This window comes from Bombina bombina, chromosome 4, assembly GCF_027579735.1.
Source record: "Bombina bombina isolate aBomBom1 chromosome 4, aBomBom1.pri, whole genome shotgun sequence".
Lineage (NCBI taxonomy): Eukaryota > Metazoa > Chordata > Amphibia > Anura > Bombinatoridae > Bombina > Bombina bombina.
Genome location: NC_069502.1, coordinates 361,032,752 through 361,053,706, shown reverse-complemented (window position 1 = coordinate 361,053,706; position 20,955 = coordinate 361,032,752). Strand labels below are relative to the sequence as shown.

Below are 20,955 nucleotides of genomic sequence, written 5' to 3'. Positions count from 1 at the left end.
GTATATGAATTTTTATATGCAGCGCGCTATCACCTTAACAATGATATGCAGATAACCAATAAGAATCAATTCCGGATTGGAGGAGTAATTTAAGAGACGGCGGAGATAGAGTGTGGGCAGCCTCTGACGAAGTAGGAAGACGTCCTACGAAAATGGGGTAGGCCCCGCCCACCATCTTCACGCCACGCCGCATACACCAGCTGCAGGAGAGCCAGCTTTTTCAACCTGGTAGTGTGGTGCAGTATGGGCTTTTGGCGTCTGTTTTTGTGACATATTAGTTTACTACGAACTTTTACACATTGTGAACTTTGTTCTAACCTCTGTGGTAACCGCACAACAGCGTGCTGAGGACTGTTTGTGTGCTGGAACTTTATCACGTAGGATTGAGCATCTGAGTGCCTTTTTATTTCTGTGATTGAACATACCTCATATGATTGAGGTTTGAGAGTGTGAGTTTTTAATCGTCATACAGGGAGTGCAGAATTATTAGGCAAGTTGTATTTTTGAGGATTAATTTTATTATTGAACAACAACCATGTTCTCAATGAACCCAAAAAACTCATTAATATCAAAGCTGAATAGTTTTGGAAGTAGTTTTTAGTTTGTTTTTAGTTATAGCTATTTTAGGGGGATATCTGTGTGTGCAGGTGACTATTACTGTGCATAATTATTAGGCAACTTAACAAAAAACAAATATATTCCCATTTCAATTATTTATTTTTACCAGTGAAACCAATATAAAAATCACAAATATACATTTCTGACATTCAAAAACAAAACAAAAACAAATCAGTGACCAATATAGCCAACTTTCTTTGCAAGGACACTCAAAAGCCTGCCATCCATGGATTCTGTCAGTGTTTTGATCTGTTCACCATCAACATTGCGTGCAGCAGCAACCACAGCCTCCCAGACACTGTTCAGAGAGGTGTACTGTTTTCCCTCCTTGTAAATCTCACATTTGATGATGGACCACAGGTTCTCAATGGGGTTCAGATCAGGTGAACAAGGAGGCCATGTCATTAGATTTTCTTCTTTTATACCCTTTCTTGCCAGCCACGCTGTGGAGTACTTGGACGCGTGTGATGGAGCATTGTCCTGCATGAAAATCATGTTTTTCTTGAAGGATGCAGACTTCTTCCTGTACCACTGCTTGAAGAAGGTGTCTTCCAGAAACTGGCAGTAGGACTGGGAGTTGAGCTTGACTCCATCCTCAACCCGAAAAGGCCCCACAAGCTCATCTTTGATGATACCAGCCCAAACCAGTACTCCACCTCCACTTTGCTGGCGTCTGAGTCGGACTGGAGCTCTCTGCCCTTTACCAATAAAGCCATGGGCCCATCCATCTGGCCCATCAAGACTCACTCTCATTTCATCAGTCCATAAAACCTTAGAAAAATCAGTCTTGAGATATTTCTTGGCCCAGTCTTGACGTTTCAGCTTGTGTGTCTTGTTCAGTGGTGGTCGTCTTTCAGCCTTTCTTACCTTGGCCATGTCTCTGAGTATTGCACACCTTGTGCTTTTGGGCACTCCAGTGATGTTGCAGCTCTGAAATATGGCCAAACTGGTGGCAAGTGGCATCTTGGCAGCTGCACGCTTGACTTTTCTCAGTTCATGGGCAGTTATTTTGCGCCTTGGTTTTTCCACACGCTTCTTGCGACCCTGTTGACTATTTTGAATGAAACGCTTGATTGTTCGATGATCACGCTTCAGAAGCTTTGCAATTTTAAGAGTGCTGCATCCCTCTGCAAGATATCTCACTATTTTTGACTTTTCTGAGCCTGTCAAGTCCTTCTTTTGACCCATTTTGCCAAAGGAAAGGAAGTTGCCTAATAATTATGCACACCTGATGTAGGGTGTTGATGTCATTAGACCACACCCCTTCTCATTACAGAGATGCACATCACCTAATATGCTTAATTGGTAGTAGGCTTTCGAGCCTATACAGCTTGGTGTAAGACAACATGCATAAAGAGGATGATGTGGTCAAAATACTCATTTGCCTAATAATTCTGCACTCCCTGTATGTTTTAATAAACTTGTTGTGATCTTACAGTCTGCATTTAGAGGTGTTTTGCGCCGCCCTTTCTTTCTTTTGTATTTGTAAGAGTGAGCTATTGGGTGAATCTTCATCAGATAGCGATAGGAGTGACTCTTTCCAATATTCTTCACAGCATTTTTCTACCAGGGGCCGAGGGTCCAGAGGCTTCTGGAGAAGAGGCAGAGACTAGGGGTTCGCAAACATAGGAGAAGCAGACCATTCAGGTTATCGGATGTCAACATGGCAGAACAAGAGATAGGTCCCACGATAGTTAGTTAGGAACTTGTGGTGAATAGTTCTGGTAAGAAGTTTGATGACAATGTTCTACAGATTTTGCAAAAAGGTTTATCATTCATTCTATAGAGCAAACCTAATTTCTTTGAAATTGAGTGTGATCTACAAAGGTTTTATAGGCAATTACGACTAAAGAGTTTTTTGTCAATAACCCTTTGCAAACAAATAAAGATGGAATGGAAGATACTCCTTTTCAATATATATATAGTATAGTATCTAAATTCCTAATCCATAATGCTTCTTTGTGGAAGAGAGTCTTTTGTATATCACCCCCTCATCTAGGAGGGGGAGCATCATCAACAATTTGAAACCTAAGTTGACTCTTATTATGTGCATGGGTCAAAGAATGGTGAGCAACTAGGGCATCAAAATCCTCATTGTTGATGGCTGCCTTGTGCTGTCTAATATGATGCCTAACACTCTGTGTGGTCTCACCCACGTATGCCAGCCCACATGGTCATTTGATTACATAAATTACATAACTTGAGTTACAAGTATATGTATTTTTAATGCCAATCTTACATCCAGTATGTGGATGTGTTACATATTCCCTTTTAATGAGGGAATCGCATTGTGCTCCATTATTACATGGAAAGGAACCCTTTTTCTGCAGGGATGGGGATGGATTTCTCTAACCTAAATCCGCCCTAACAAATTCATCCCTCAGGCTCCTATTCCTTTTATATGAAAAAAGTTGGGGATATTTAAATACTTCGGATGTTTTCTGATCTTCCTGTAACAAATACCAATGTTTGGATATCATGGATCTTAATTTTCTTACTATGTAGGCCATATTGTGTAACCAGTTGAACCGAAAATTTAAGATCAGTCTTTTGTCTAGGTGTTAACAGTGTCTCTCTATCTATTTGTTGTACTCTTTCCAGATTATCTAGCACAACTCTCTCAGGGTAACCCCTAGCTTTAAACTTATTGGCCATCTGATCTAGCATAGGATCTGTAACAATCTGCTTTGTTCTTAATAGTTGGCTATAGGGTAGGCTTCTAATCATGGCTGGTGGGTGAAAGCTTTCATACAATAATAGATTATTTCTGTCTGTAGCTTTACTAAAAATGTCACATTCCAATGTATCACCTCTTTTGATCATTAGTCCAGAAAAATATCTCTCTCTATGTTATGTTCCATGGTGAACTTGAGAAAATCAGTTTTGTGGTTTAGACTGTTCGCAAAGGAATTCAACGAGGGTAAGTAACCTGTCCATATGAAGAATATGTCATCTATTTATCTGTACCAACATAGTAAATATTCTCTTTACATATCCTCCACATGGACATTTTGCTCCTCAAATCGTCCCACACATAAATTAGCATATGTGAGAGCAACATTAGAGCCCATAGCAGTACCCTGGGTCTGGATATAGAAGGTGTCCTCAAACATAAAGTAATTCTCATATAGGATGATCTCTAATAAATCTTTGATCAATCCTTGTTCAGACGGAGTATATACTCCCTCTTTCTCAATGTAATACAGGGAGTGCAGAATTATTAGGCAAGTTGTATTTTTGAGGATTAATTTTATTATTGAACAACAACCATGTTCGAACCCAAAAAACTCATTAATATCAAAGCTGGATAGTTTTGGAAGTAGTTTTTAGTTTGTTTTTAGTTATAGCTATTTTAGGGGGATATCTGTGTGTGCAGGTGACTATTACTGTGCATAATTATTAGGCAACTTAACAAAAAAGAAATATATACCCATTTCAATTATTTATTTTTACCAGTGAAACCAATATAACATCTCAACATTCACAAATATACATTTCTGACATTCAAAAACAAAACAAAAACAAATCAGTGACCAATATAGCCACCTTTCTTTGCAAGGACACTCAAAAGCCTGCCATCCATGGATTCTGTCAGTGTTTTGATCTGTTCACCATCAACATTGCGTGCAGCAGCAACCACAGCCTCCCAGACACTGTTCAGAGAGGTGTACTGTTTTCCCTCCTTGTAAATCTCACATTTGATGATGGACCACAGGTTCTCAATGGGGTTCAGATCAGGTGAACAAGGAGGCCATGTCATTAGATTTTCTTCTTTTATACCCTTTCTTGCCAGCCACGCTGTGGAGTACTTGGACGCGTGTGATGGAGCATTGTCCTGCATGAAAATCATGTTTTTCTTGAAGGATGCAGACTTCTTCCTGTACCACTGCTTGAAGAAGGTGTCTTCCAGAAACTGGCAGTAGGACTGGGAGTTGAGCTTGACTCCATCCTCAACCCGAAAAGGCCCCACAAGCTCATCTTTGATACCAGCCCAAACCAGTACTCCACCTCCACCTTGCTGGCGTCTGAGTCGGACTGGAGCTCTCTGCCTTTTACCAATCCAGCCACGGGCCCATCCATCTGGCCCATCAAGACTCACTCTCATTTCATCAGTCCATAAAACCTTAGAAAAATCAGTCTTGAGATATTTCTTGGCCCAGTCTTGACGTTTCAGCTTGTGTGTCTTGTTCAGTGGTGGTCGTCTTTCAGCCTTTCTTACCTTGGCCATGTCTCTGAGTATTGCACACCTTGTGCTTTTGGGCATTCCAGTGATGTTGCAGCTCTGAAACATGGCCAAACTGGTGGCAAGTGGCATCTTGGCAGCTGCACGCTTGACTTTTCTCAGTTCATGGGCAGTTATTTTGCGCCTTGGTTTTTCCACACGCTTCTTGCGACCCTGTTGACTATTTTGAATGAAATGCTTGATTGTTCGATGATCACGCTTCAGAAGCTTTGCAATTTTAAGAGTGCTGCATCCCTCTGCAAGATATCTCACTATTTTTGACTTTTCTGAGCCTGTCAAGTCCTTCTTTTGACCCATTTTGCCAAAGGAAAGGAAGTTGCCTAATATTTATGCACACCTGATATAGGGTGTTGATGTCATTAGACCACACCCCTTCTCATTACAGAGATGCACATCACCTAATATGCTTAATTGGTAGTAGGCTTTCGAGCCTATACAGCTTGGAGTAAGACAACATGCATAAAGAGGATGATGTGGTCAAAATACTCATTTGCCTAATAATTCTGCACACAGTGTAGAGGACACCTAGATGCCTAGATCATGCGGGATACATGAGTACAGACTGGAAATATCCATAGTCACCAGTATACTATCTTGTGTTAATCGCAAAGATGCCACCTTTTTCAAAAAATCTGTAGTGTCTTCAAGATAAGAGGAGACACTCCCCAATAGGGGTCTGATTAGATTATCCACAAATATAGCAATAGGCTGGAATACTTCTAGCATATGTATTCAAGATACGTTATTATTTTGCTCATTAATGTACATAAATCACCCTGCGATTGTATATAAAGTGGTGTTTAAAGGTGTTCACTATGTATAGATTTAGAAATTGCGTAAATGATTTACATTAAAGGAAGGTGTGTTTGTGTTATCCAATCAAATGTGGTATTTGAACTATATGAGGAGGTGAACATCATGACATAGTATACTCCTTGAGAAAGGGCAGAGTTCCGAAATGCACGTCAGAGTGTGTTACCTAGGTGGTCTTTCAAACTTACTGTGTCTATGGGTCTCCTTGTCAAGACTTCTCCGGTATTGTAAAGATTCCATCAGCTGATGTAAATAGTGGTTTGGTGCAGTACATCATGCTCACTGAGCGTACCTCAGCGGGACCAGTGGGGCCATTGCTTGTAGCAGTTGGGTGCAGTACATCTTGCTTACTGAGCGTACCTCAGCGGGATCAGTAGGGCCATTGCCCATAGTGAATAAGGAAAACACCTGCAGAGGATTCACAGGAGAATAAGCAAGTATAACCCCTGACTACTATATGGACTATGATATGTAAAGGTGGTTGATATACTGCATTCAGTACACACATTATCGTGTTCGCACGGTACGCAAGTTCTACATCAGTTTAAACAGAGGCCACTACACGGTCCGGTGACATAGTCACTGATTTTATGGACTGGGGACTATGCATAAATATAGGTCTCGGATATACATCCTTTATCATAGGAGTGTGAGGCCCAAGAGGAGAGGAGTTCCCTAGACACATGGTAGTTACATTTGATATTCTAACAGCTGGGCTCTGGACTTTGTAACAAGCTTCAATTAAGCTGGGTGTATTTTTTTAATACAAGTGGATTACAAAGTATCACTCTTTAGCTCTTGCATTTTTTCACACTTGAACTGTGTGTGAACTGTTTGGAAAAGACGCCTAGTTTTTGTTTTCCCGTAGGGACGCCAAAGGGAAATCTGAGTGTGCGTGAGTGCGCTGCATGTAAGTTTGAATGAGGATAGGCTAGGTACCTCGTACCATATCTGCATTTTTGTGTATTCATGAGGGTATTCATTACCATTGTTATTTCTTTAAATTTATATACAGTACATGATAATATTAAATATTTCTATTGTTTTTGTATTCATTTGGTGTTCTGAGTATTTTGTGATACTTATATATACACTATCTAATAAGAAACTATACATTCAAAGGTACATGGTATATCTATATATCTGTCTGTATACACATATATATATATATATATATATATATATATACTGTATATATATATATTTGCCTGTATATAGATAGATAGATAGATAGATAGATAGATAGATAGATAGATAGATAGATAGATAGAGGAATCAATATATATTTTACAAAATAATCACACATAAATATATATATATATATATATATATATAAATTCCAAAAATAGGAGCGCACTCGTCGGGTCTTAAACAGGTAATAAAATTTATTTAAACAACGTGACGTTTCGGGGTGGTTAGCCCCATCCTCAGACCATTACAATAACTCAAATAAGCAGCAAACATTTATACATTACCCTCCACCATCACCACATACTACCGGAAGTGCCGCCGGCGTCCTGCAGAACTCAGTGCGCAGGTCCGCCGGTTGCCATAACAACCCGGATATACAGTTCTGAAATTGAAAAAGGAGATTTTATAAGCCACAGCAAATACCTGCCATATAGACACTTATATTGTTTTACATACTATAAGAGTATTTAGTGCTCTCTTTGAGGCTAACAGTTAGTGTTGTTAATATACGCCACCATGTAAACATGTACCCGGTTGTCAAGGCAACCGTTGTAATGGCATACAATCCCACATAACCACAAATGTGTGAAGTAACAATGCATAGTAACCTAGTATAATCATATATGCGCTATTAAAGGGACATTAAACACTTGTCATTAGGTTTTTTGTTTTTTTTTAGTCATAATGCTGTTTTAGTTTTTAAAATACAAATCAAATTTTTTTTAATTATGGGTGTTCCTATTTTTTTTTTTTTTACATTTACTTGTGCTTTGTTCCTGCTCCCTGCTGAATCCCTGCAGACATGGTGAAAGTCTGTGCTTATTGTTGTGAGCGTGCACGCAACAGTAAAAAACTACTACTGCTATAACGTTTGCAGCGATTATCTTTAGCTTTTTGCACAAGAATAGATTTTGAAGCAGCATCAGCTATTGATTGCTATATAGCTAATAAAATTGCATTTATTATTTAAAGTTGAATTCATGTACGCTATTTATTCATTCCTATAAGCACATCTAAAATATTTTTCCCCTCTTTTCCCTTCTACCCCTCACCTTTCTCTCCAAGCTCCCGCTCAAGCCATAAATTGTTTTGCTTTCCTGTGCCTGTCAGAGTCTGATCGGACCCTATGCAAATCTGCTCCATTCCAAGGCTTTCATTTGCGGCTCTGCCCGGCAGCTCACTCTGTGCCCCGCATGTGATAGGGAGCAGGCATTAGGAAGATCAGAGCAGGGAAAACTTTGCATCGATCTTTAGTTTAATTGCTTTAGAATACACAATACACACATATTAAAACGTTACTCTTTTTAATTCTTGAGCATAAATATAAGGTATAATTATTATGTTTTAGTTTCTTTAAACGTTTTGTAATGTATTGTTTCTTAGAGTATGTTCACTGTGTCAGTGCAGCTTCATGCCATTAGATCTGATAATATTTACAGTCACATATACAAAACCATATAACAATGCACTAGGGACAAAACTAATTTGCAGCCACATAAAACTTATACTGCAGTGCTTGGCTGTCTGATCGTCATTATCCCTGTTGTGTACGGAACAGTCACTAAACACTACATTCTTTGGCTGACCTCTCCCTACAACCTAACAAAACACAAACAAAGTTTTCCCTGCTCTGATCTTCCTAATGCCTGCTACCTATCACATGCGGAGCACAGAGAGTGAGCTGCCGGGCAGAGCCGCAAATCATTCAAAGCCTAGGAATGGAGCAGATTTGCATAGGGTCCGATCAGAGCAGGGAAAACTTTGTTTGTGTTTTGTTAGGTTGTAGGGAGAGGTCAGCCAAAGAATGTAGTGTTTAGTGACTGTTCCGTACACAACAGGGATAATGACGATCAGACAGCCAAGCACTGCAGTATAAGTTTTATGTGGCTGCAAATTACAGTTTTGTCCCTAGTGCATTGTTATATGGTTTTGTATATGTGACTGTAAATATTATCAGATCTAATGGCATGAAGCTGCACTGACACAGTGAACAAACTCCAGGAAACAATACATTATAAAACGTTTAAAGAAACTAAAACATAATAATTCTGACAAGCTGGTCCTCTCACAGACACACAGCTGTCATTCAATAACATCGGCTCCACTGAATGTATGAAGCTCGTTCACAAGGTTGCTGAGTACGAGCCTCATAGATTCAGTGGAGAGTGCTCTCTTGTCTCTTCGTATGTGCGGTAGTGGAAATGGATGCACACATCACGTGACATGGCATCAGCTGTAACGTGCGTTACAAGATGGCGGCTATCATTACTTTCAATAGGCGGTGGTTTAGGTAAGTATTTGAAACAGCAATAAATATGAAAAAGCTAATTTAAAAAAAGTAAAAGCACAATAAAGATGCAAATCAGTAACTATTTAATTTAAAAAAAAACGTAATATGAGAAACCAGAAGGTGTTTAGGGTCCCTTTAATGTAGCTAGTTGTAACAATTCTATAGCAAACTCCCCATCCATAGTAATTCCCTTAAGCAATAAACCTTTAATGTGGTACTGTGTTAGGGCTAAGACAATAGTAAAGTGTCACTAAAACTTTATATATAATCTTGGCTTATCAGCCAGAGACAAGATTGTAACTAGGTCATCTTACAAGAAACAATGCCAATCCAATTGTGTATTTAACCCCTTGGGGGATAAGGTCCCCAAGTTGTAAATCCACCTGGACTCTTTTTGCAACAATAGATTGGCTCTATCACCACCCCTACTGAGTTTGGGTACGTGATCAATGATCACATACCTCAAATCACTAACAGTATGGCCACTCATTGCAAAATGCCTGGCAACAGGCTGCTCAGATTCTTTCTCTCGAATTGCCAATCTAATGGCAGAGCGATGGTTGGCCATACGTATGCGGAGGGTGTCTACCGTCTTACCCACATAAAATAGGCCACATGGGCAATGTAAGAGATAGATAATATACTCAGTAGTACACGTTACTCTATATTTAATTGTGTACTTTCTGTTAGTATGGGGATGTGTAAATGTCTTGGTATTACTCATGCCATTACACGTAGTGCAACCAAGGCACCTGTAACACCCCACTTTTGATGATTGAAGCCAAGTAGTCTTTTTATAACTGTCCACTGGATCCACTTTAACTAGGGAGTCCCTTAGTGATCTTGCTCGTCTGTAGGTCACTCTTGGTGGTTCCATGTTAGTGAATGGCAAGGTTGGATCACTCGTCACTATATCCCATCAATCTCTCACAATATATATATTAAAATAAATTGAATATTTTCTTCTATGTGAAGAACATTTGAATGTAAAATATTCATATTTCATCATTTTTTTTTTTATTTGCACTCTCCATCGAAGTCTAAGGGGAGAAGTTAGTGCATGTGTGATATCCGAAGTCCAACAGTTAGTTTACTTCTGACAGTGTTTGCACGTGAGCGGAAGCGCTAAAAAATGCACCACTTGTAATCTGGCCCTCATTAAATTAGCTGTTTCAACCAAAGTTCCCTTTCTTTGGAACACACCAGATCTCATGCAGGAGTCCAATTAGACTTTGACAAACTTCTCACTGATGCTTATGCAACAATTAGTGATACATAAGACCAAGGAGAGGGACATAATCTTAACTAAAATAAAGGCCTTTCACAGCATCTGTCATTTTGAACAAATTAGACATACCATATAAGAAACTTGATGACACTATAGAACAAATAAGTACCAAATTGTCTACTAGTAAAGTGCTCAAATATGAGAGAGACAACACAAATTACGAATTAAATATAGTGTACTCTTGGAAAAATAATACATATTTTAAAAATCAAGAACACGATACATGTTTTTTGTTTTTTTCTATATGCAGTAAGGGAGATTATACTGAGGTTTTTAAAATTAAGGGGAAAGAGAACTAGGGCAATTGGTCAAAAAAGTTTCTGCTGTTGGATGTTTATGTTACTATGTTGTTTCTTTTCTTTGCTGCTGTTTGGAAGATAGTAAAGATTAATGCAAAATATGAAGCCTCCTGTCTTGCCATAAAATTTAAATAAACAAGAACAACTAGTAATCACAGAAGCAGATAAGGGGTAATATAGTCATAATAGACACATACATTTTCTAGAAGTACTGAGACAAATAGAAAATAATGAGGAATGTATGACCCTTACCTTTAATCCACCAAAATAAAATCAAGAACTTAATTTTTTAATCAAGAGAGGTTTACAAATGGGTTGTCTTTCTGAAGAGACCTTTGAATATTTAAAAGTAGAAAATCCTAAAGTATTTATGTGTATATATACTGTATATATACTGTATATATATATATATATATATATATATATATATATATATATATATATATATATATATATATACAGTTGTATGCAAACGTTTAGGCACCCCTGACAATTTCCATGATTTTCCTTTATAAATAATTGGGTGTTTGGATCAGAAATTACATTTTGATATATCAAATAACTGAAGGACACAGTAATATTTCAGTAGTGAAATGAGGTTTATTGGATTAACAAAAAATGTGCAATATGCATCAAAACGAAATTAGACAGGTGCATAAATTTGAGCACCCCAACAGAAATATTGCATCAATATTTAGTAGAACCTCCTTTAGCAGAAAGAACAGCCTCTAGACGCTTCCTATAGCCCATAATGAGTGTCTGGATTCTGGATGAAGGTATTTTGGACCATTCCTCCTTGCAAAACATCTCCAGTTCAGTTAGGTTTGATGGTTGTCGAGCATATCCAGCCCCGATGTAACTTAAACTTTGTGACTGATTCCTCAACATTATTCTCAAGTATCTGCTGATATTGAGTGGAATCCATGCGAACCTCAATTTTAACAAAATTCCCAGTACTGGCACTTGCCACACAGCCCCACAGCATGATGGAACATCCACCAAATTTTACTGTGGGTAGCAAGTGTTTGTCTTGGAACGCTGTGTTCTTTTGCCGCCATGCATAACACCCCTTGTTATGACCAAATAACTCATTCTTTGTTTTATCAGTCCACATCACCTTTTTCCAAAATGAAGCGGCCTAGTCCAAATGTGCGTTAGCATACCTCAAGCGACTCTGTTTGTGGCGTGTGTGCAGAAAAGGCTTCTTCCGCATCACTCTCCCATACAGCTTCTCCTTGTGCAAAGTGCGCTGAATTGTTGAACAATGCACAGTGACACCATCTGCAGCAAGATGATGTTGTAGGTCTTTGGAGGTGGTCTGTGGGCTGTTTTTTATCGTTCTCACCATCCTTTGCCTTTGCCTCTCGGATATTTTACTTGGCCTGCCACTTCTGGCCTTAACAAGTGTGCTGCCTCAATGGGCATAGAATATTTCATAGTCTCTGTTAATAGTCATGTTGTTATAGTTAAGAAATTATATATTTTTATGTAGGTTGACCATATTTCCGTGAGACAAAAACAGGACATTGAGATGTCAAAAACGGGATGGGGTTAATATTCTTTATTCATAGGAAAAAAAGTAAGATTTTAACAAAAGTTAACTTTTATGACATGAATTATCCTTCAGTGACAGAAGAACTCAAACAAAATAATTTTTAGGTAGACGTAGAGCTATAACATCTAAGTACCAATCCACAGTGTTTTCACAATGTTCTCATGATCTAAATTGAGAATGTAACATGTATATTTTTTAATCACATGCCCTAACTCAGTGTTTCCAAAATTGAAATTATCCTCTATGTTGTCAAGGCAAATTCCCCCGTATTAACTGATTAAAGTGTAAAAGTGTTTTAAAGTGTAAAAGTGTTGCCTCTGAACAGGCGTTTGGTTTGAAGATCTGGATTAGTAGTTGTAGATTTTTTTTAGCTGTGTTGCCCAAAATCTTTGTTACATGGTGGAAGAACTGAGAAAAATGTGGAAATAGTTACTTGATAATGATAACCGTTATTTATAACGTCTGTACAACCAGCACTGCTGCAGCATAATAAGCATAATTAATGACAATTAAATTGATTAACAGGCACAGACACTGGTCTTACCTTGGCCATGAACAATTCTTGCAGAACTTAGACAGTTGATCTACTTGATCACTATCGGCTAGATTACAAGTTTTGTCGGTAAGGCTGTGCGGTGCTAACGAGCAGTTTATGCTCAGTGCTCACCTACAGACAACGCTGGTATTACGAGTTTTTTAAACCCTGCTTTAGCAGCAGAAAAGTGAGCGAAGAGCAAAATTTTGCTCCACATCTCACCTCAATACCAGCGCTGCTTACGGTAGCGGTGAGCTGGCTAAATGTGCTCGTGCACGATTTCTCCATAGGAATCAATGGGGCAGAGCCGGCTGAAAAAAAACCTAACACCTGCAAAAAAGCAGCGTAAAGCTCCTAACGCAGCCCCATTGATTCCTATGCGGAAAGAAAATTTACGTTTACACCTAACACCCTAACATTAACCCTGAGTCTAAACAACAATAATATTACACTTATTAACCCCTAATCTGCTGGCCCCGAAATCGCCGACACCTGCATATTATTAACCCCTAATATGCCGCTCCGGACACCGCCGCCACCTACATTATATTTATTAACCCCTAATCTGCCGCCCCCAATGTCGCCGCAAAATAACTACACTTATTAACCCCTAATCTGCCGCCCCCAACGTCGCCGTCACTATATTAAATGTATTAACCCCGAAACCTAAGTCTAACCCTAACCCCCCAAACGTAAATATAATTTAAATAAATCTAAATAAAATTACTAAAATTAACTAAATTATTCCTATTTAAAACTAAATACTTACCTATAAAATAAACCATAAGATAGCTACAATATAACTAATAGTTACATTGTAGCTAGCTTAGGGTTTATTTTTATTTTACAGGCAACTTTGTATTTATTTTAACTAGGTAGAATAGTTATTAAATAGTTATTAACTATTTAATAGCTACCTAGCTAAAATAAATACAAAAGTACCTGTAAAATAAAACCTAACCTAAGTTACAATTACACCTAACACTACACTATAATTAAATTAATTCCCTACATTAAATTAAATTAATTACCATTAAATAAAATAAACTAAAGTACAAAAAAAACAACAACACTAAATTACAGAAAATAATAAAATAATTACAAGTTTTTTAAACTAATTATACCTAATCTAATCCCCCTAATAAAATAAAAAGCCCCCCAAAATAATAAAAATCCCTACCCTATACTAAATTACAAATAGCCCTTAAAAGGGCCTTTTGCGGGGCATTGCCCCAAAATGATCAGCTCTTTTACCTGTAAAAAAAAGTACAATACCCCTCCCCAACATTAAAACCCACCACCCACACACCCAACCCTACTCTAAAACCCACCCAATCCCCCTTAATAAAACCTAACACTAACCCCTTGAAGATCACCCTACCTTGAGACGTCTTCACCCAACCGGGCAGAAGTGGTCCACCAGACAGGCAGAAGTCTTCATCCAAGCCGGGAAGAAGAGGTCCTCCAGATGGGCAGAAGTCTTCATACAGACGGCATCTTCTATCTTCATCCATCCGGAGCGGAGCGGGTCCATCTTCAAGACATCCGACGCGGAGCATCCTCTTCTGTCTTCATCCGACAACTAAATGACGCCACCTTTAAGTGATGTCATCCAAGATGGCCTCCCTTCAATTCCGATTGGCTGATAGAATTATATCAGCCAATCAGAATTAAGGTAGAAAAAAAACTATTGGCTGATTCAATCAGCCAATAGGATTGAGCTCGCATTCTATTGGCTGATTGGGGGGATTGGGTGGATTTTAGAGTAGGGTTGGTGTGTGGGTGGTGGGTTTTAATGTTGGGGGGTATTGTATTTTTTTTTTTACAGGTAAAAGAGATGATTACTTTGGGGCAATGCCCCGCAAAAGGCCCTTTTAAGGGCTATTTGTAATTTAGTGTAGGGTAGGGCATTCTTTATTTTGGGGGGATTTTTTATTTTATTAGGTGTATTAGATTAGGTGTAATTAGTTTAAAAAAACTTGTAATTATTTTATTATTTTCTGTAATTTAGTGTTTTGTTTTTTTTGTACTTTAGTTTATTTTATTTAATTGTAATTAATTTAATTTAATGTAGGGAATTAATTTAATTATAGTGTAGTGTTAGGTGCAATTGTAACTTAGGTTAGGTTTTATTTTACAGGTACTTTTGTATTTATTTTAGCTATTTAGCTATTACATAGTTAATAACTATTTAATAACTATTGTACCTAGTTAAAATAAATACAAAGCTGCCTGTAAAATAAAAATAAACCCTAAGCTAGCTACAATGTAACTATTAGCTATATTGTAGCTAGCTTATGGTTTATTTTATAGGCAAGTATTTAGTTTTAAATAGGAATAATTTAGTTAATTGTAGTAATTTTATTTAGATTTATTTCAATTATATTTAAGTTAGGGGGGTTAGGGTTAGGGTTAGACAGTAGAGGTTAATACATTTAATATAGTGGCGCGACGTTGTGGGCGGCAGATTAGGGGTTAATAAATGTAGGTAGGTGTCGGCGATGTTAGGGCAGGCAGATTAGGGGTTAATAATATTTAACTAGTTTTTGCGATGCGGGAGTGCGGCGGTTTAGGGGTTAATATATTTATTATAGTGGCGGGGATGTCCGGTTCGGCAGATTAGGGGTTAAAAAAAATGTATTTTAGTGTTTGCGATGTGGGGGGCCTTGGTTTAGGGGTTAATAGGTAGTTTATGGGTGTTAGTGTACTTTTTAGCACTTTAGTTAAGAGTTTTATGTTAGCGTTAGCCCATAAAACTCTTAACTACTGACTTTTAAATGCGGTGCCAGTCTTGACCGGAGAGGCTGTACCGCTCACTTTTAGGAAGACTCGTAATACCGGCATTATGCAAGTCCCATTGAAAATATGGGATACGCAATTGACGTAAGGGGATTTGCTGTATTTTAGAGTTGAGGAAAAAAAGTGAGCGGTACACCTGCACCTGCAAGACTCGTAATACCAGCGTTAGGAAAAAAGCAGCGTTGGAACCTCTCAACGCTGCTTTTTAAGGCTAATGCAAAACTCGTAATATAGGTGTATGTTTGTATGTTCACACTGTGACACAAGAAGATGGCAAGAATGATCTCTCTGGTGATGGTCAGCCGCTAATTTGGATGATGGCAGAGGCAGATGATCATCACATCAGATGATGACAGATCTAGTCCGACTCCTGTCCTTTCTAGGCACTAGCTAGTAGTTCTAACTTCCCTCTCATGACCAGTCTCTCTCCTCAGCTCAGTCTGACAGCTCACAACTGAGTACTGACCTGCTGTCACTTGCTTTCAATGATCACGCCCTAATTTTGAGTGTGCGGGCGGCAAAGACGCATTTCTGTGGATCATGTGGACACAGCCACCCAACCACAACCCTGCAGTTATAAAAAACTGCTCTCCCCGCCCTGGGGAGTTTAAAAGTTTTTAGTAAGTGATGTGTGTGCTAAAAAATGACACTTGCGCTGGCCGGGACAAAATTTATATTATTAAAGAAACAACGGGACAGGGGAAGAAACATAAAATAACGGTACTGTCCCTTTCAAAACGGGATGCATGGTCAGCCTATTTTTATGCCATTTTTCTCAAGGCTTCCCTATGTTTATTCTGCCATCTAGTGACCCTTTTTGGTAATGCTCCTGTTTTCTATAGTATCTTTCCTCTGACCTATTATGCATTTCCTTTTTGTGTATTGCTCCGCCCTTGTAGTTTTGATGATGTTTTCCTGTGTCATGGCTGCAGCTAACAGGCCTCATGTAACAAGCACTCATGTTAATACATTGCAAGCTACGATCAGTATCAACTTTTGACCACCTAAATACTGTAACCATTCATTCATCTGCTGTATTTTATTATCTGCTGTAACCTGATATTCAGAATAAAGCAACTTCGAAGGTATTGGTGAGTTCAGCTATCTGACAAGGATTGTCTGCAGTGATTGCATTTTCTTATACAGGCCAGGCATAGAGGTCTCAGCAAAGGATAGATCATTATTACAACTGTCTGAGTCAGAATAACAAGAACTGTGCCTGTGGTCTTCCATTTCCTCACTATGTTCCTCACAGTGGACACTGACAGCTTAAATCTCTGTGATAGCTTTTTGTAGCCTTCCCCTAAACTATAATGTTGAACAATCTTTGTTTTCAGGTCATTTGAGAGTTGTTTTGAGGCCCCCATGTTGCCATTCTTCAGAGGAGAGACAAAGAGAACAATAACTTGCAATTGGCCCCCTTAAATACCTTTTTTCATGATTGGATGCATCTGTCTATGAAGTTCAAGGCTTAATGGGCTCACCAAACCAATTGTGTGTTCCAATTAATAAGTGCTAGGTAGTTACAGGTATTCAAATCAACAAAATGACAAGGATGTCCAAATGTATGCACCTGTCTAATTTTGTTTTGATGCATATTGCAGATTTTCTGCTAATCCAATAAACTTAATTTCACTACTGCAATATTACTGGGTCCTTCAGTCATTTGATAGATCAAAATGAAATTGCTGATCCAAACACCCAATTATTTATAAATGAAAATCATGGACATTGTCAGGGGTGCCTAAACTTTTGCATACATCTGTGTATAACCCACCAGGTCATGCTATAGCAGCTGATTTATCAAGCTCCATATGGAGCTCCATAACTTTTCCGCCTGCTCTGAGGCTGCAGACATTAATCAACCCGATCAAATACAATCGGGTGGATTGACAACCCCTGCTAGCGGCCGAATGGCCGCAAATCTGCAGGGGGCGGCATTGCACCAGCAGTTCACAAGAACTGCTGGTGCAATAATAAATGATGACAGCGTATGCTGTCTGCATTTATCGATGTGCGGTGGACATGATACGCTACATTGTATCATGTCCGCTCGCACATTAATAAATATACCCCATAGTGTCTACCATAGGTAGCATGGGGAGAAAATTAGCTGAGCGGTTAGATTTAAATTTACAACCATTTATAATCACCACCAACACTTATTTGTGTCACTCATATCGCATAAAACAAAAACTGGAAAAAGTGAACTAATAAAAAAGGGAATATTTGTAGATAGCTTTTGATGTAAGCTTTTTATATACAAACATACCTCACAAAAAAAGGCTTGAAAGGTATACATAATATGCTTTTAAGATATACAAAGTAGGCAGAAACTTCAATATCTTTTTTTGATAGACATCACAGAGTTTCCATTTGAGGGTAAATATTACTTACTAAAAAGCCATGGGTGCGAAATTTGCACCCGCTTATGCTAACCTCTTTATGTCTTGGTATGTAGTCATGAACATTTTCAATAATGATAACCCTTTTAAAAAACATAAGACTTATTATTGTAACAAATAGCAAACAGATTTCCTGTACGAGCACGTGTCTTCTCAGTCTCAGTTGTAGTGCGGTTGTTTCAGAATGAAACAAGCAGGAATCAAGGACTGAGAGGTCCAGCTCGCCACAATATTTTAATAGAGCACTGGACATAAACACAGTGTTAAAAAAAGAAGGCATGGGGTAAGAGAGCAATGAGACTAAACAAAGTAGCTGAAGTCTATCAATACTTAAATCAATTCACAAACAAGCTTAAGTCATGAACTAAGTCAGTCCAAACATAGGGTTAAACAGAAGCATAGTCAGGGGAAGCAGAAGTCAAACCAGTATGTCCAAATAGTAATTGCCAGAGGCTGAACTCACTGAATTTTCAAAAGAAAAAGGTTGGAACTCTCCAGCATGTGAGATCTCTCTCATTTATCTATATGAAGCAGAGACAAGCCTAGTGCAATTTAGCACTGCATTATATGAGAGTTTTGTTACACTTACTCTGTGCATTGTATTTTATATTACTATACATTTCAGATTTGGTCCTCTCAGTATTATTGCATTTAAGCTTTGCACTTTCTCATTTGTATTTTAATACATTAATATTTTGATCTAGCAGTGAGTTTACACATTCTGTTGCAGTTTGTATTTTCTCCATTGTAAACTGACAGTTTCAGGAAGTGTGAGGGACAGGGCAGTTCCCTGGGCTGTCCCTCCACCTAGAATACATGCTGATCAACATTTTTCACAGCATCAGAACTCTTTAAAACATGCCTCGTTTAACATTTTAGATTTTATCCCTAAAAGTCTTAGATGAGGGGATATAAATAGTGTCCTATATAAAAAAGGAGGCTTTGAATTTTAACATTGGGCATTAGGAAACCAAATTGCATGAATTTGATTTGGGATGTTGATCTAAATGTAGGCAAGTTTATTATATTACATTATTAAGGACTTAGTTACTGTCTGCCTACACTGTGAGCCAGATTAATTTATCATTTATATCTCAATGCACAATATTTATGGGTTTTTAGTTTCTGATGTATTGGGGGAGTCAATAAGAATTTATCTGTAATTTGCACCCAACCGCATTGGTTGACGAGTTTCTCAGGTGATCACAATGCAATATTGTTTCATTTGTTAAAAACCTGCAGACATTAAAGACTTTTTTTGTGTGTTAAGTACCTGTTTTTCGAAATAGAAACTGTGAGGTCACTCAAAACTGAAAGATACAATAGCCCATTCACATCTTTTAAGGTTTCAGGAAAGGTCTATTCATGTAACCTCTTTGTTCACTGTGCAAGGCAAATACTCATTTACATGTAATCAGATTCCATCCTGAACACTCATTAATCATATGAATGTGATAGATATATTGATGGGCATACTTATATAGTCACATTGGGAACCAAATATCTACAAATGACGTGTTTTTAATTTTAATATTTAATTCTATGGAGATACAATGTTGGAAGGCAGCAGGTTTACGATTTACAGTCTCAGTAATGCTAAAATCCAGTATAGGAAGTCCTTAAGTAGAAAACAATAGTTGCCATTTTGTTTTCAGCTCTAGATAGATAGATAGATAGATAGATATAGTAAAATATAGTATACATTTAATGAGACATGAAACCCACAATTTTTCTTTTATGATTTAAATAGAGGAATTGTAAAAAGCTTTCCAGTTTATTTCTATTATCAAATTGTCTTTGTTCTCTTGATATTCTTTGTTGAAAAGCAGGTAAAGTAAGCTCAGGAACATAAATATGGCAGCGGCTCTATATGGCAGCAGTTTTGCAAGGATGTTATATATACAGGGAGTGCAGAATTATTAGGCAAGTTGTATTTTTGAGGATTAATTTTATTATTGAACAACAACCATGTTCTCAATGAACCCAAAAAAACCATTAATATCAAAGCTGAATATTTTTGGAAGTAGTTTTTAGTTTGTTTTTAGTTATAGCTATTTTAGGGGGATATCTGTGTGTGCATGTGACTATTACTGTGCATAATTATTAGGCAACTTAACAAAAAACAAATATATACCCATTTCAATTATTTATTTTTACCAGTAAAACCAATATAACATCTCAACATTCACAAATATACATTTCTGACATTCAAAAACAAAACAAAAACAAATCAGTGACCAATATAGCCACCTTTCTTTGCAAGGACACTCAAAAGCCTGCCATCCATGGATTCTGTCAGTGTTTTGATCTGTTCACCATCAACATTGCGTGCAGCAGCAACCGCAGCCTCCCAGACACTGTTCAGTGAGGTGTACTGTTTTCCCTCCTTGTAAATCTCACATTTGATGATGGACCACAGGTTCTCAATGGGGTTCAGATCAGGTGAACAAGGAGGCCATGTCATTAGATTTTCTTCTTTTATACCCTTTCTTGCCAGCCACGCTGTGGAGTACTTGGACGCGTGTGATGGAGCATTGTCCTGCATGAAAATCATGTTTTTCTTGAAGGATGCAGACTTCTTCCTGTACCACTGCTTGAAGAAGGTGTTTTCCAGAAACTGGCAGTAGGACTGGGAGTTGAGCTTGACTCCATCCTCAACCCGAAAAGGCCCCACAAGCTCATCTTTGATGATACCAGCCCAAACCAGTACTCCACCTCCACCTTGCTGGCGTCTGAGTCGGACTGGAGCTCTCTGCCCTTTACCAATCCAGCCACGGGCCCATCCATCTGGCCCATCAAGACTCACTCTCATTTCATCAGTCCATAAAACCTTAGAAAAATCAGTCTTGAGATATTTCTTGGCCCAGTCTTGACGTTTCAGCTTGTGTGTCTTGTTCAGTGGTGGTCGTCTTTCAGCCT

General features: G+C 38.2%; 1 protein-coding gene across 2 annotated transcripts in view; it reads left to right on the top strand.

The window, feature by feature from the left end:
* LOC128656287 (transient receptor potential cation channel subfamily V member 6-like) overlaps positions 1-20,955 on the top strand; it is a 290,583-nt gene that overhangs the window by 55,132 nt on the left and 214,496 nt on the right. The gene's annotated exons all lie outside the window — the stretch shown is intronic.